General features: G+C 31.2%; 1 long non-coding RNA gene across 1 annotated transcript; it reads left to right on the plus strand.

The window, feature by feature from the left end:
- The first annotated feature begins 11451 nt into the window (after positions 1–11451).
- LOC126884424 (uncharacterized) lies at positions 11452–13071 on the plus strand. The gene is made up of 2 exons (XR_007698026.1): positions 11452–12202; positions 12549–13071. It is a non-coding gene; the product is annotated as an uncharacterized LOC126884424 (long non-coding RNA).
- Positions 13072–15767: the final 2696 nt, after the last annotated feature.

Here is a 15767-nt window from a genome sequence, read left to right on the forward strand (position 1 = left end):
TTGTAGATTCACTGATGATGGACCGATAGGTCTGAAAACGTTCTGAATTGGACATATTTTATTCAATCCATTGGGATTTTTAAGTTTTAATAAATATACCAATTTACATAGAAGTGGTTTTACTTCTTGTTAGAGTTTTTTTTTTGAGGCACTTTACCTACAGGGTGGGGCATTAGTTTGTCGTAAGAGATACGAAAAAAAGTTATTTAGGTAAAAGTTGGGGTACAGATAGGAACATAACATAAAAATATTTTCAAATATACAGGGCTACCCTTATTGACTAGGTGATACAAACTTATGTTTTTTTTTTAAATGGAACACCCTGCATATTTTTACAGTATTGGATTCTCCTCGATACCTTCTTTCATAAAATATAGGTAATATTATACGAAGTAGTTTAAAACATTATTACGTTTTTTTGTTAATTTCGTAGCAACGAATAACATAGAATAATCTATCTAGTTGGCAATCACACTAAATTTGCTTAAACATTTCACACTATACTAGTTTTATAGTTCCAATTGCTTTGTTACCATTAACTAATATGAATTTTTCCCATCGTTTTCCAATGAAGAACTGATTAATATGGTTTTTGTTCTAGGAGAGTATAACACAAATGTGCTACTAGTACAGTGGAACCTCAATAAGTCGGATTAATCGGAACCGCAGCCGATCCAGGTTATCGAAAATCCGAGTTAGCCGGAGAATACGATAAAAATTAATAAAAGACGGTATCTTTATAGATAAACTCCATTATATGTAATTGCCAAAATATGAAATACATATACACAGTACATCTAAATTACGTACAGTTGTATACAGTATTGTTTATTTCTTGGTAAAAAACTCGGTCAAAGTGAAAAAAAAGTTTGTTTTGTCAATTTTGTCTGATGAAAATCGGTCCGGGTTATCGGAGGCCGACTTATCGGTATTACACTGTAATAAGAATTTATCATCAGCAATTACCTGATAGACGACAACCAAGAAGAGAAACTTTTAAAAGTATCTATACTAAACCCGTTCCTTCAACAGACACTTAGATTATGAGAACGGTCGTACTAATATGCAGATCCACGGTGACACTAAGGATTACATTAAATTCATTTTATTCATTTACAATAGAGTTTTTGTTGGGTCAAAATCAGTTTTTTCTTGTAATCTAAGTGTCCAGTCCGTTGAAACCGTTCTAGCAAACTTTCAAAAGTTTCTCTTCTTGGTTGTCGTTTATCAGGGAATTTCTGAAGATAAATTATTATTGCTAGTAGCACGTTTTTGTTATTTTTGTTATACAGTTCTAGCACAAAAAATATATTAATCAGTTACTCATTAGAAAAATTCATACTAGTAATGGTAACAAAGCAACTAGAATCATAAAAATAGTATTATGTCAAATGTTTATGCAAAATTAGTGTCATAACCCACTAAGTAGAATATTGTATGTGTTTATGAATATTTTACGCACCAACAATCTTAACTACTTATGTGTTTTGATATCTCATCCAATATTAATAAGTTAAGGATCAGTCTAGATTAATATGTATGTCTTTTTTTTTCTAAAAAATATTTTTGATTGAATATTTTCACGGCTGCCTAATACAATTACAGGTAATTTGTGTTGCAATTAATGTTTGGCCTAAAGAATCACGTATAACTCACAAATTAAAGCACTTACTTATACGGATTGCTTAAGAAATAAAAAAGTACCATAAAATATCATTTTATTACAATACTAAAATACAGGGTGTTCCATTTAAGAAAACTCAGAAAATACTCATTCTGAGTTTCGACCAACCCTGTATACAAAAATTAAAAGTTTCGCTATATTAATAATGTTTAAGAATTGTAGACTATATTAAAAATCGTTTGAACATAAATAGAAAATTTTGATTTCAAATCACTACAATTCTACAGGGTGTGAATGTTGTTACGAAATTAACAAAAAAACATAAGTATCTTTTAAACTACCTCGTATATTATTACAAAACCCTATATTTTTTGAAAGAAGGCATCAAGTAGAATCTAAAAATGTAAAAATATACAGGATGTTCTATTTAAAAAAAAAACATAAATTTGTGTCACCCTGTTAATACGGGTGACCCTGTATATTCAAAAATATTTTTATGTGATGGTCCTATCTGTACCCTAACTTTTATCTAAATAACTTTTTTTCGCATCTCTTACGACAAACGACAAACTAATGCCCCACCCTGTATGTAATACACTTTACAGCAGCGGTTCTCAACCATTTTGAGTGATGTATCACCTACAGTTATTTTTATTATTTTTGGTACCACCTATATTTTTAAATTGTATTATCAATACTTACTAGGTACATACTACTATTTTAATTTTTTCTGTGTTTTGTGTACCACCGCCAATAATGACATGTACCACCAGTGGTACATGTAATACCACAGATTGAGAACCTCTGCTTTACAGGATTATTAAAGCGCCTCAGCAACTAATAGAATATCTCCGTAAATAAACAAGTGGTCAAAGTTGACCAGAATTTGCGACGAAATTATAAACAACAGAATGATAATACTTTGAACCATTACCTTCTTCTATCGGTTCTTTTTCTCCATACAAATTTTCATATGTTCAAGGACCTGGATCCCGCGTAAAAAAGAAAAGTTGATTAATAGCAAGCTGAAAATTTGTTAATAGCTTAACGGTGTCTAGTCGGACAAACTTTGTTATATGCGAACAGTGGAACAGGGAAAGTTTTAATTTTAGAGCACGATAAACGTGTCTTCCTTTCCTGACAAGTTTATGAGTGTGAAAAATAGCAAGTTGTTTTTAAGTTTATTGAATAGCCAACGTTATATTATAATATTTAAAAAAGTGTTTGTCCGAAAAAAAGTTGGGCATTTTAACGAGTCCGACACGTAGAACATGTCACATCACAGGAATTATGTTGGTGATAAATAGCAGTCTGATTTTTGCATGAGAGTTTATTGAAAGGTTAAAAAATCAATTCGAAGTTCTCTCCGACAAAATTAATGGGAAGTTTTCGTAGTCCGACATTCTAAACATGTAAGATATACACAAAAATGCTGGTGTTAAATAGCTTTCCGAAAAAAACGAAATTTAATTAATTATTCCTTACACAGATTGACTGTTGCCGGAAAAAATAAACGGTAGATTTCGTAGTCGGACAATTTAAAAAAATAATTTTTAAATTTTAATAACGGGCGATTATTCTATGTCAAAAGTACCTACAATCAATAACAATCAATATCTTTCGATTTATCTCAACATCATTTAGGTATCTCACTGTAAAACATTCTAACTAGTACACTAGTAGCTTAGGCAAACTGTGGGTCGCTCTGTGCATCAAGGTGTAACGCCAATATTATGGATTGAGTGGTCTAGCCATCTTTGTCTGTCACATGCGCGGGATCGCTTGGTTAAAAGAGGTAAATAGACCACCGGTCGACTTTTTGCTCTGTATTCCCTGTCTCCCTTAATCATATGTCTATGAATGTATTGCAATTTAAGTCGAAGCTAAAGAGACCAAAAACTGTCACTTTTGACAATAATTCATAATAAATTGCAATCGTAACTTCAAATTTAAACTAATCAATTTATTTTGGCAGCAAATTATTTCTAGCCATGTGACATATTACATTATATATTTCATTTGTAGAAATTTGAGAAAAATTACGATATAGGTACAATTTTAATAAATAATTTATTTAGGTACCCTTCTTCAATCAAGCCCTTTTTAACTCAAAAAGCATTATAGCACGAAGATTGATATCCAATAGAATTTTCACAATTTTATGTGGCAACTGAACCTCATTGAATTGATGACCAAGTATTTTACGAACTTTGTAAAATGTTACTCAAACATGTTCCGTTGAATTGTTTCACTTTTTCATTTGGTGGCTTAAAATTTAAAGTGTTCACACTCAAAAATAGACACAAAAACACTCCATAGTTAATATTAATTTTAATTTCCAACACACGAGCAAACAGAAAGTCAGAGACTACTATGTACTTTCAAATACTATTTACCTACATACTTTCTATAATATCGAGTATAGAGCACAACGTGTCACACAGACAAATGCAGCCTTCCACGTATACATACTTCTAAGCATAAATATGTCATATTTACGTATATGCTTATAAACACCGAATTTTTACACTCTTCACATTTTTCAACGTGTTAAGATTTGATTGTGGAAAAAATGTAAACAATGTTTTTTGGAGGAAATTTTCCATACTTTCTAATGCGCCTAATACTCCGGTCAACTTACGCATCCGAGGCTATAAAAATTACCATCAAGCTGAAAATTGGCAGGATTGTTCAAAATATCATCATAAATGAAATCTAAAAAGTCCTTATAAATCCGACCCCTGCTAAAAATTTTACGCGGGGTCAAAGGTAACCAAATATGGTTTTTAGCGATTTTCAGCGAAACGGTAAGTTTTATCGTAAAATTAGTTCTAACAAAAAATGTAGATTAGATAATTATCTATAAAAAATGCCTTATTACTTTTTTTCCTGAGAGCCACCGTTTTTGAGATATAACGATTCAAAAAGTGGTAATCGTCATAATATGCGCACACGTTTTCACACCACCTTTGAGGTAGTGTACTTAACGCGTTTTTTTTTAACGTGGTTTCCCCAGTAGGCCTATTCCACGGATCTGTTATGATTCTGTTTAATTTAAAGCTATTTAATAATTGATATTGGCAAGGGTTAAAAATGATAAAAGTTATATAAAGCGGTATAAATTAAAAAAAAGGGAAATTTATCAAACTGGTTCATAATTTTCTACTACTTCTGCTTCCCTTTTTCTTCTTCTCATTGTTCTTTTTCCTCTTCTTCATCTTCTAGTTCTTCTTCTTCTTCTTTTTCATCTTGTTCTTGTTCTTCTTCTTCTTGTTCATCCTGGGTGCAAGTAAATTGTCCCAATAATCACACATCGCATGGCTCCTCGATAGAATCAAATGAATCCTCAATTGTTGGTGATTCAACATTGGAGCACGACCGGTTTCGACAATTAGTGCATGCTACCGAACAAAACAGTCCAACTTTTTTGCAACCACATTTAGCGCTACATCCCTTTTTACAGTTGCAAAAAATTGTGTTCAGGAGTTTTTCCGGCGCAGGGGGGAGTAAAGTTTGAATTGGTTCTAATGAACTGTCGACTAATTTCCAACCCCAGTCTTTTGGATCTAGCTGATAACCAAGCCACACTTGAACTTGGTAATATACCCGACAAAGATGTTGATGAGCAGCCGCTGAGGTTAGAGGAAGACAAGATAACTGCACTTGTTTTTTGTTTCGAGTACTTTTCGAAACTTATCAAGCACGTAGTTTTCTTAGGCGCTCCATACATAGAGAGAAAAAGCTAATTCCGTTGGAAATAACTTCTTGTGGAGTTGAATTAGTTTTTTTTTTAAACTTCAGCACAGTCAATTAAATCTTGTTTTTCAGACATTTTAAAAACAGTCGTTTAACCCCTCCTGAAAAATGCAGATGTCGTATCACAGCCAGTTATTGCGTGTAAAAATAGTATATGATTTTAACATTTTGCAAAAGAAGATAAACTTTTCGATGAATATATTTCCGATTGGTTTTGAGCTTTTCCAGGTTTTAAAAAAAAGATAGTTTTTTCGATTGGAGTTCTACCAGTGAGTAATACGAGCAAGTCTACATCTTCACCTACAACAATAGTTGTATTTGTTAAGTTGAATAATTGCTCTATGGCTGTTTCAATTATCATTACGTCAGCATCATTATTAGCTTGTTTTACCGATATATTTTCAGCAATAAACTTAGCTTTCAGCATTGAAATGAACCGAGATTTGTTGTGAGTATTTTCAAGAAATTTCTGTTGAGTGGTAGATACTGTCATAGATTGATCAAATAAAATATTAGAAGATGAAGATGTTGCTGAAGTTCTACGACGTTGTTCTGCAGCTCTAATATTTCTCGTAAAATCATTATAGCCATCAAATAAAGTTGTCTTTCATTATTATGTTCAAACCCTTCTGAAAAAATAATAGGTAGGGTGATTAGATTAGCCGACGAACGTGTTTATTCCGACAAAACCCATCTTTGCAAATTGAACTAAGGCGCATTAATAAAAAGTATTATTGTAAGGTAATACTTTGTCATATCAATTTACTATTTTTGTTGGGATTAAGCCGTAAAATTCAAATAATTCTTATTATTTTCGCGTTACATTCACTTTGTAAAGATTTTTTTGTTGGCACTGTAATATAATACAGCTTATACATTGCATCCCTCGGTAGACCGCAAGCTGTATAGTAGAAACATTATCATATTTATTATCTTATATTATTATGTGTAATATTAGTTAAGTTGACCGATAGAATATTATGTTTACTTCTATTAAAGCTTCAGTGATGTATAAGTATACCTGGTGTACTAATACATATTATATTATGACGATTACAAGTCTTTCAACTCTTTGAATCGTTGTATCTCAAAAACAGTGGCTCTTAGGAAAAAAACTATTAAGATATTTTTTATAGATAATTATCTAACCTATATTTTTTGTTAGAGCTAATTTTACGATAAAACTTGCCGTTTCGCTGAAAATCGCTAAAAACCATATTTGGTGACCTTTGACCCCACGTAAATTTTTTAGCAGGGGTCGGATTTATGAGGACTTTTTAGATTTCATTTATGATGGTATTTTGAACAATCCTGCCAATTTTCAGCTTGATGGTAATTATTGTAGGCTCACTCCTATTTTTGAGTCTAACTAGACCGGTCTATAATTAGAAAACACGTGTTAGCTCGTCTTGCTCGTCTTGTACGAACCCTGCGGCACAAGCGATTGCTCTCCGCACACTTTTGTCGATTCAATTTGCTCACATCTTCCAACCAGGAAGAACGCATTTTTTATATATTAACCAAAACGACTATTTCGATCTGTAAAAAGTACGATATTGTTACATTTTTAGTATAATTTGTATACAATAAGTGTTCTACAATTAATTGAGGGTATTTTTCTACTTCCCCAACGAATTTTATAATAAACACCTAGAAACAAAAGTTCAATGTTTTCAAAATTTTATGTTACAAACAATATATTTCCACAAAGCTAGTAGGTAGTACTACAATTAACATACATAACATGCACCGATCTTTAAATAAAACTAAAATTTAATCAAGCGCAAAAAAACAACACAAAAAGAAGGAAACAAATAAAATAAAATACCTATATGACTGGAAACGTGCGTCTCACTCGAACTTTCTCGTGCACTACGGATCGCAAGGGACGACAGTCGTACAAGACGAGGAGATTTGCAATCCTAAACGCTCCGTGTACGGAGCTCAATGCCACAACGAAGGAACTTGACTGGCGGGGAGAGACCTACACGACTGGAATCGAGTCGAGTAGTTCGAGCGTCGCCCCATGTGCGGACGGCCTAAGAGATTGATTTCACATGTTCTGTGACATATTTTATTTTCATTTTGAGAATATTTAAAACAAATTCCACCCAAAAAAATAATTTTTTTGCAATATATACATGCATTGAGACTTACCTTACTGTTTTTGGAGTGTCAGAATGGATCAATTTGCTTGAAAATCTATATGATGCCGACAGGCGCTTTTACCATGGGGATGGTTGCCACCCCATCTCGGGGGTGGAAATTTTTTATATTTTGACCGCAAAAATTAATAAAAACATTCATTCTAAGCAAAAAATGTTCTATACATTTTTTTGATAAAATTAATAGTTTTTGATTTATTCGCTATCGAAAGTATTAGTTTTATATCTAAAAAATCAATGTTTTACGATGGTATACTCATTTACGATTCACTCAATTTTTGCCGTAGAACAAATTTTATCAAACCAAGTTCTTGGGAATTAAATTACCTACAATTTCATAATTAAAAATTTTTTCGTATCTCTGATGCTCAGCTTTCTATTATGAAGAAAATGGCATTTTTACCAAATTGCAAACATTCGTTATTCGCTTTAAACTTCAGTTTATTTAAAACTAATGATTCTAAGCCAGTCAAATTCTAGAATCTATTAATAATACATAAAGAAAGAAAAATAAATAAGGCCAATGACTAAAAACACCTCTAACTTACATTATTATGCTTCCAATTGGATTTCTCCTTTTTTTTTCATAAAAATATATTGATTTTTTAAACGTTAATTTTTTTTTATCTTAGAAAGTTCGTTAAAAAAGAGTTTTGTAGGTTTTTATAAGAACTATAAGCGCTATAAGGATGTTAATATTAAATCTTTTTAAAATTATCTGTCACAAAAAGAGGTGGCATTGAAAGAGTTGGTAAAGGTGGTTTTTGCATGATATTATAAGTTTTAATTGTCAATAGCTCACTCAATTTTCACCGTAAAAAAATTTTTTCAAACCAAGTTCTTGTAAATTAAATAAGCTACAATTTCATATTTAATAGTTATATTCCTAACTAGTGCGGAAAGTGATACTTTCACGCACGAGACTGCCGTTGACCCGAACGACGCGATAGCGGAGTTCGGGCAAGCAGTCGAGTCCAGGGAAGACACTTTCCGCATGAGTTAGGAACAATATTTTTTCTAGGGCCGTACGTTTGGAAAAAAGCCACAAAAAATATAGTTACATCAATATTTATTTAGAAGTGAAAATACACAAATTAATTCTTTGACAAGGTTGTCAAAACCAAACTTACAATATAATGGGTTACCACGACGTCGATATTGGTTTCCATGACGACGATTCAAAACCATTGTAATTGTCTACTGATCTGACTTTTAAATATTATGTCAAAATAATTTTATTTCATCAAATTATCAGTAGTAATTGCACAAGAGCTCTGAAATTATTGAATTTTTCCCGAGTGACACTTTGACAGTTTTAATTTCACGAGCTGAAGGCGAGTGAAATTATGTCAAAGGTCACGAGAGCAAAAATTCTATATTAATTTCAGAGGTCGAGTGCAATTTGTTGCGATTATTTCATGAATAAAACTGTTCAAAACCAAAATTTTATTGTAATTTATTTATGTAAATATTATTAAACACACAGTTTTTATAAATATTTGACGATTGAAAGTCATCACTTTTATAATTTTTAAAACATTAATTGTCATTAATGTCACTGAATGTATTTTTTCGTAGCAACGAAGGGCATCTGACGTAATATACTTAACGACGGGAGATTATCAAAAATTATCGATTTAATTCAGATTTCTGTAGCTTTCTATTGGTCAGAATCTCCTATGAATGAAATAATCAGTAGTAATTGCACAAGACCTCTAAAATTCTATATTAATTTTAGAGTTCGAGTGCAATTTGTTGCGATTATTTCATAAATAAAACTGTTCAAAACCAAAATTTTATTGTAATTTATTTATGTAAGTACAAATTAGTACAATTAAACACAAAGTTTTTATAAATATTTGACGATTGAAACTCATCACTTTTATAATTTTTAAAACATTAATTGCCATTAATGTCACTGAATGTATTTTTTCGTAGCAACGAAGGGCATCTGACGTAATATACTTAACAACGGGCAATTATCAAAAATTATCGATTTAATTCAGATTGCTGTAGCTTTCTATTGGTCAGAATCTCCCATGAATGAAATAATCGCGCTAATTTCATTAATGAAATCGCACATGAACACAATAAGACAAATTTGAAAAAAATTAGTAAATAATATCTAAATATTAGTTTATTGCATGTATTACAGTCGAACCCGCTTATTGGAATAGCCTTTGTACCAGGCAAAAATATTCTTATAACCGGGATATTCTAATAACCGATCATTGGTGGCTAGTCGAAATAAGTGTACCGAATATACGTAATAATATTATTTACATACTATGCCAATGTGTAGTTTTACATACTATGCCAATATGTATATCATATATGTACACCTACATAATCAGTATATTATGTAAATGGTTTTAGGTCTTTTTACGTCAATAATACAGTAGTGTAACTAATACTTATCTATGTATGTGTTAAATACCAAATTACATTATATTATATATGTGAATGAATACAGTAGCAGTAGGTAATTAATATAAAATGTATGCAATATGTAGATATGTAAATATTTTCTTATTAAAATGCATATAACAAAATTACTTATTTTTTCTTGAGAAATTATCAGTAATTATAGCTTTTTGTTGTTAATCCGTGCGGTCATCCTTAATCCATTGGTTGAATGGAACTTTTATTGGCGGTAAGAAATGGATGAATTGAATTTAACAAAGCCATAAGCCTCTCTGGGTGAATTCTAAATAAACTGCTTCTAACAATTTTATAGCAGGCAACAGTGCCTTTGTGTAGACAAATAAAAATTACTTTATGACCCATGCATTTGTCGGCTAAAAATCGAATTGGTACTCGTAACAAAGTAATAAATATTTATTACCCTAATAATATCTAATCCATAATCCTTGACGACTGACCATAATAACCAAACATAATTTAAATTTTTAGTAAAATTGTAAAAAAAAATAGTCGTTGACCTGCAAAATATGCTAATAAGCGGTATTATCTAATTAGAACCTTATTCCAATAAAAGGATAAATTTATTAAGGAGTAAATAGAAACGTTTCGGGAACTCGAATTTATATTCCATAAACCGGGATATTCCTATAACAGGGATTCTAATAAGCGGGTTCGACTGTATAATATATTATAATGCCATATTACAAGGTATTTTACTTTCCCGCACGCCGTGCGGAAAAATTTATTTTCATACACGCCGTGCGGGAAAGTGCAACTTTCGGAAACGAAATGCGTGCGTGAAAGTGGCTCTTTTAGCACGGCCGTAGAAAAATAATGTTTCGTATCTGTGATGCTAATCTTTCTATTCTGAAGACAAGGGTATTTTTTACCAAACTACAAAAACTCGTTAGTCGCTTTTAACTCCATTTTTTTTTAAACTAATCATTCTAAGTTGATCACACTTCTAGAACCTATTAACAATACATAAATCAAGAAAACCAAATCAGGTCAATGACAAATTTTAATTAGGGTGGTGATTGGAGGGTTGTTTACGATCACTTTTTTGGTGAAAAAATAGGGACTTTATTTTTTCATTATAAGTCACTCTTTTCAGGAACTCTTTTCATTATAAGTCACTTAATTTTTTTAGCTAGAGAGTTTTTTTTTTAATTTCTGGAGATACATATTTTTAAATACTTTAAATTAGTTTCAACAAGTCATCCTCGAACAATGCATACTTTTCCCGTCCTTTGACTTTGAAACTACAATATTTAGAATTTGACGAAGAAGACCCAACATATAATAAAGTATAGCTCAATTACTATATTGGTTTTAAAGAAAACAAAAAAAAAACGGTTTTGTTTATTTTTTCAAAAGGTACATTTTTGTTAAGTAAAGTTGTTTTGATATAACGAAAACTTTTTGAGTTATTAGGGAGATTTTGTGCACACAAATACGTAAACGTAACGCGTCTTTTTGACATATACGCTTGCGCATTAATGGTTGAACTCCCGTATCGCGATACGTATTACCTAAGGTTACGGGCTGGTACGTTAGGTTCATACGCATCCCTATCGAGCCGAAAGTCACCGAATGCACACGAGGATCTTGCCCGATTACCTACCAAATGAACATTTCATCAGCGTACTATCCGTTTATTAGGCAATCCAAACCACGTGACCTCTGGTTGGCACACAAACTAACAAAGAGGTTATGTTTGCATCTATTTTTCAATGATTTTTCATTGTTTATCGTCGTATTTTGGATTCATTTGGATTTCGTTTCCTGTTTTTGTGAACTTTATAAACTTTACCACAATGCAAACTGATTATTTAAGGAAATTATTATTGGAAACTCCAGATGTTGCGAGAAAGGTAGGCGAAACAATTTTTTTTACTGTTCATTTTGCCCCGATATTTATCAATAATGATGAATTTTGCAAGCAATAACATTATTTCTTTTATTGTTCTGGATATTTATTGAAGCTGAAAATAATTGGGGATTTAGATCCATACGCAATTCAGTCAGAATTGGATTTTACAGTAAAGTGCAGTCCATCAAGTTACTATTATAGATATTTATACATATCTGGTGGAGTCTGATATGTCACAGTTGCTACTCTAAGCAGCAGATGAAAGCATACAAAAGCCTTCAGGCACATAAATATTTTACAGCTGGATTTGTTTTGAATGGAGTAAAAATTGTTAATGATTTCCATATTATTGTCGGAAAGGTATGCCTTTATTTTATTTATTCACCATTAAGAAATATATCGATAACAGTATTAGTGTCTTTTGGATAAATTGGTTTTAAATATTAGATTTATTTACGTTTATATATCTGTATGAAACCAGACATATCATCGTCCTAATCTGTAAACTGCGAACTCCATAATTCTCTGAAAATGATTTATTACTGCCATATATTTGAATTACTGTCATGATTGTTCTAAAATTATATTATATGAATGTCCGATTTTAAATAAAATATTCTCAATCATTGTAAAGAACGCAAATACTCTAATAAAAATAAATTTTTGTAGTTGAAGAATTTCCAAAAAAATAAAATATTTTTTTTAGGTGAAGCATTTCCAAAAATCTAATGCTAAACGACTAAATGCTTGGGTGGGGTGATAGCCAGTTCTGATGACATAGCAAATTCACATTGTATGCGTATGGCCGGTAATAGTGAAGTCTGCAGCCATATTGCAGCAATCCTATGTTTAGCTTAGTATGCTCAGGGCAAGACAGACGAAGAAGAACCCAATGTATGTACATATGTTACAGCTACATGGTTTGGAGATAGCAACATATGCATTCTCTGATGAAAAACTAATGAGTTTTGAAACTGTTCGGTCAGAGTGCTTGTTGCGCTCACTAAACGAATTGAAATATAAGATGGCTTTGGCATTGTGTTGCAGCCATATGAAAATGGTTATTCATTTTTAATTATAATGTACTTCTTCATCATGAGTAATTATGTATTGGTCTTTTAAATGTGTATTTATTTTTGTAATTAGTATCAACTTGTAATGATAATATACATTTATCGTTTAAGGTATGACTATGTTTTGACTCTAAAATAAATGTTTTAAAAATCGAATCCTGCCTCTTTCTGTTAGTAACTACCCATGGATATCACAAATTGTGCTTACTGATAGGTTTGTTCGTAGAACGATCAGCAACTCTTGCCAACCATCAGACACATGTGCATTCGTAGTCTATGAATGCTAACTATTAACTGCACAACGCTAACTGTTAACTGCTCATGCATCTGATGGTTGGCAGCAGTTGCTAATCGTTGGTGTCGTACTATGAACAAACCTATTAGGTCTGGATCCCGTGTACCAAAAAAATTGATTAATAGCAAGCTGAAAATTTGTTAATAGCTTAACGGTGTCCAGTTGGACAAACTTTGATGTATTGTGACACTGGAACAGGGGTAGTTTTAATTGTGAAACAGTTTGGAAACTCAGATTTGGAACATCAGATTACAAAAACATCCCATATATTTTGTCGGACAGAACATCCAATTGATCTGTTATCCTTTCATTAAATTCTCATGCAAAAATCAGACTGCTATTACTAACCAACATGATTCCTGTAGTTTGACATGGTCTTCGTGTTCTACTCATTAAAATGCCCAGTTGGTGATTTTTTCACCAGTCTGGTTTTTGCATGAGAGTTTAATGAATTGGTAGCAAATCAATTGGAAGTTTTATCTGACAAATTACATAAACATTTTCGTAATTTGACGTTCCAAATTTTTAACCTGTTCCACAGTTAAAACTTCCAGTGTTCCCGTACGTCAAAGTTTGTCGGACTAGACACCATTAAGCTATTAATAAATTTTCAGCTTGTTATTAATCAACTTTTTTTTGGTACGCGGGATCCAGGTCTATATGGAATAAATAAATAACAAAACAAATTCCCTGTCAAAACTGCATTTATTTTGAATAGAATGAAAAACAAAATAATATTGTTTTAACAAAATAGGGGATAAATGTTAAAATTTAGTACTATTAATAAAGTTTGTCACATTGGTCTAAAAATGAATGTCACTAGTTACGTTAGTGTCACATATAAATAATTGTAATAATATTAATAAAAACCATAATTCCTAGCATGAGTGCGTCCTGTTATTTGACAATTTAGTTAGGTGAGGAAACATAAATGAGTTTCTAATACGGCTTTTCATCGATTGTCATTTGTTTCGAGCTTCTGTCAGATGTTGTATAATCCGTGTATAATATTACTATACACGGATTATACGACATATGACAGAAGCTCAAAACAAATGACTGTGAATGAAAAGCCCTATAGAGGGAACACGAAAAAAATTAACATTATCCGATCAGCTCGACTTCCACAGTTCACTACTATACAGATTACAGGCATGTTTTCAGCACCTAAAATCACCACAAGCGAAAAGTTTATAAAATAATCAATCTAATGAATGTCTTTAAATACTATATTAAGCTCAAAATCACGACAAAAAACAAATTAAAATTAACATTATTCTGATCAGTTGGACTTCCACAGTTCACTACTATACAAGTCACAGGCATGTTGTCAGCACTCAAAATCACCAAAAATGTAAAGTTTATAAAATAATTAATCTAATGAATGTCTTTAAATACTATATTAAGCTCAAAATCACGACAAAAAACAAATTAAAATTAACGTTATTCTGATCAGTTGGACTTGCACAGTTCACTATTATACAAGTGACAGGCATGTTTTCAGCACTCAAAACCACCAAGAACGTAAAGTTTATAAAATAATTAATCTAATGAATGTCTTTAAATACTATATTAGCTCAAAATCAGGACAAAAAACAAATTAAAATTAACATTATCCCGATCAGTTGGACTTCCACAGTTCACTAATATACAAGTCACAGGCATGTTGTCAGCACTCAAAATCACCAAAAACGTAAAGTTTATAAAATAATTAATCTAATGAATGTCTTTAAATACTATACTACCTCAAAATCACGACAAAAAACAAATAAGAGAAATCAATAATTACATTGAGTTTAGGTTAAGAACAGTTTTGTGTGCCAACCAAAGATCACGTGATTTAACTTTGACAGGTCGATGGATTCCCTAATAAACATTTTAAGGTTATATTGGTTATTGGTTTAGTCTATTTGAGTAAAATTATTCTGTTTGTAATTGGAAATTGGAACTTCATAATAGATTTAAAATTTTATTGTTTTTAAGTTGTCTATTAATAAAGCAAAACAAACAAATCTTGTATTAATTTAAGAAATACAGTGATCACCACAATTAATAACTAGATAAACAAATGACCTAGTTTCAGTAAAATTTTCAAATAAATATTACCACACTATTTACATTATACCTACTGGAATTCTGATGTAGGTATACAATAATTTACAACTAAAAAGTAGGTATAAACAAAAATAAAAAAATTTTAACCTAAGGAAAAATAATATTTTTATATTTAAATAGAAGCAATTAAAACCATACAATTTCATTATTCATTTATCTTTTTTTACATTTGTATATTAATTGTATATTGTGTGAACATTGTTTTATTTTTTTGAATGTCAACGGAATTTAAAAGTGACTTTACGATTTGCTTTACGTTACGTTAAGGCAGTTACAAAAACTACCTATTTTAACAATCATCCTCTACGACACGTTAGTTGCTTTACGTATACGGAGATGCGTACGTTACGTAGCAACAAAAACTCCCTATTAAACTCCCTACAGAAAACTTATTAAAAACATTGATCTTTTCGATATAAAACTAACACTTTCGATAGCGAAT

Source organism: Diabrotica virgifera, chromosome 5, assembly GCF_917563875.1.
Source record: "Diabrotica virgifera virgifera chromosome 5, PGI_DIABVI_V3a".
Taxonomy (NCBI): domain Eukaryota; kingdom Metazoa; phylum Arthropoda; class Insecta; order Coleoptera; family Chrysomelidae; genus Diabrotica; species Diabrotica virgifera.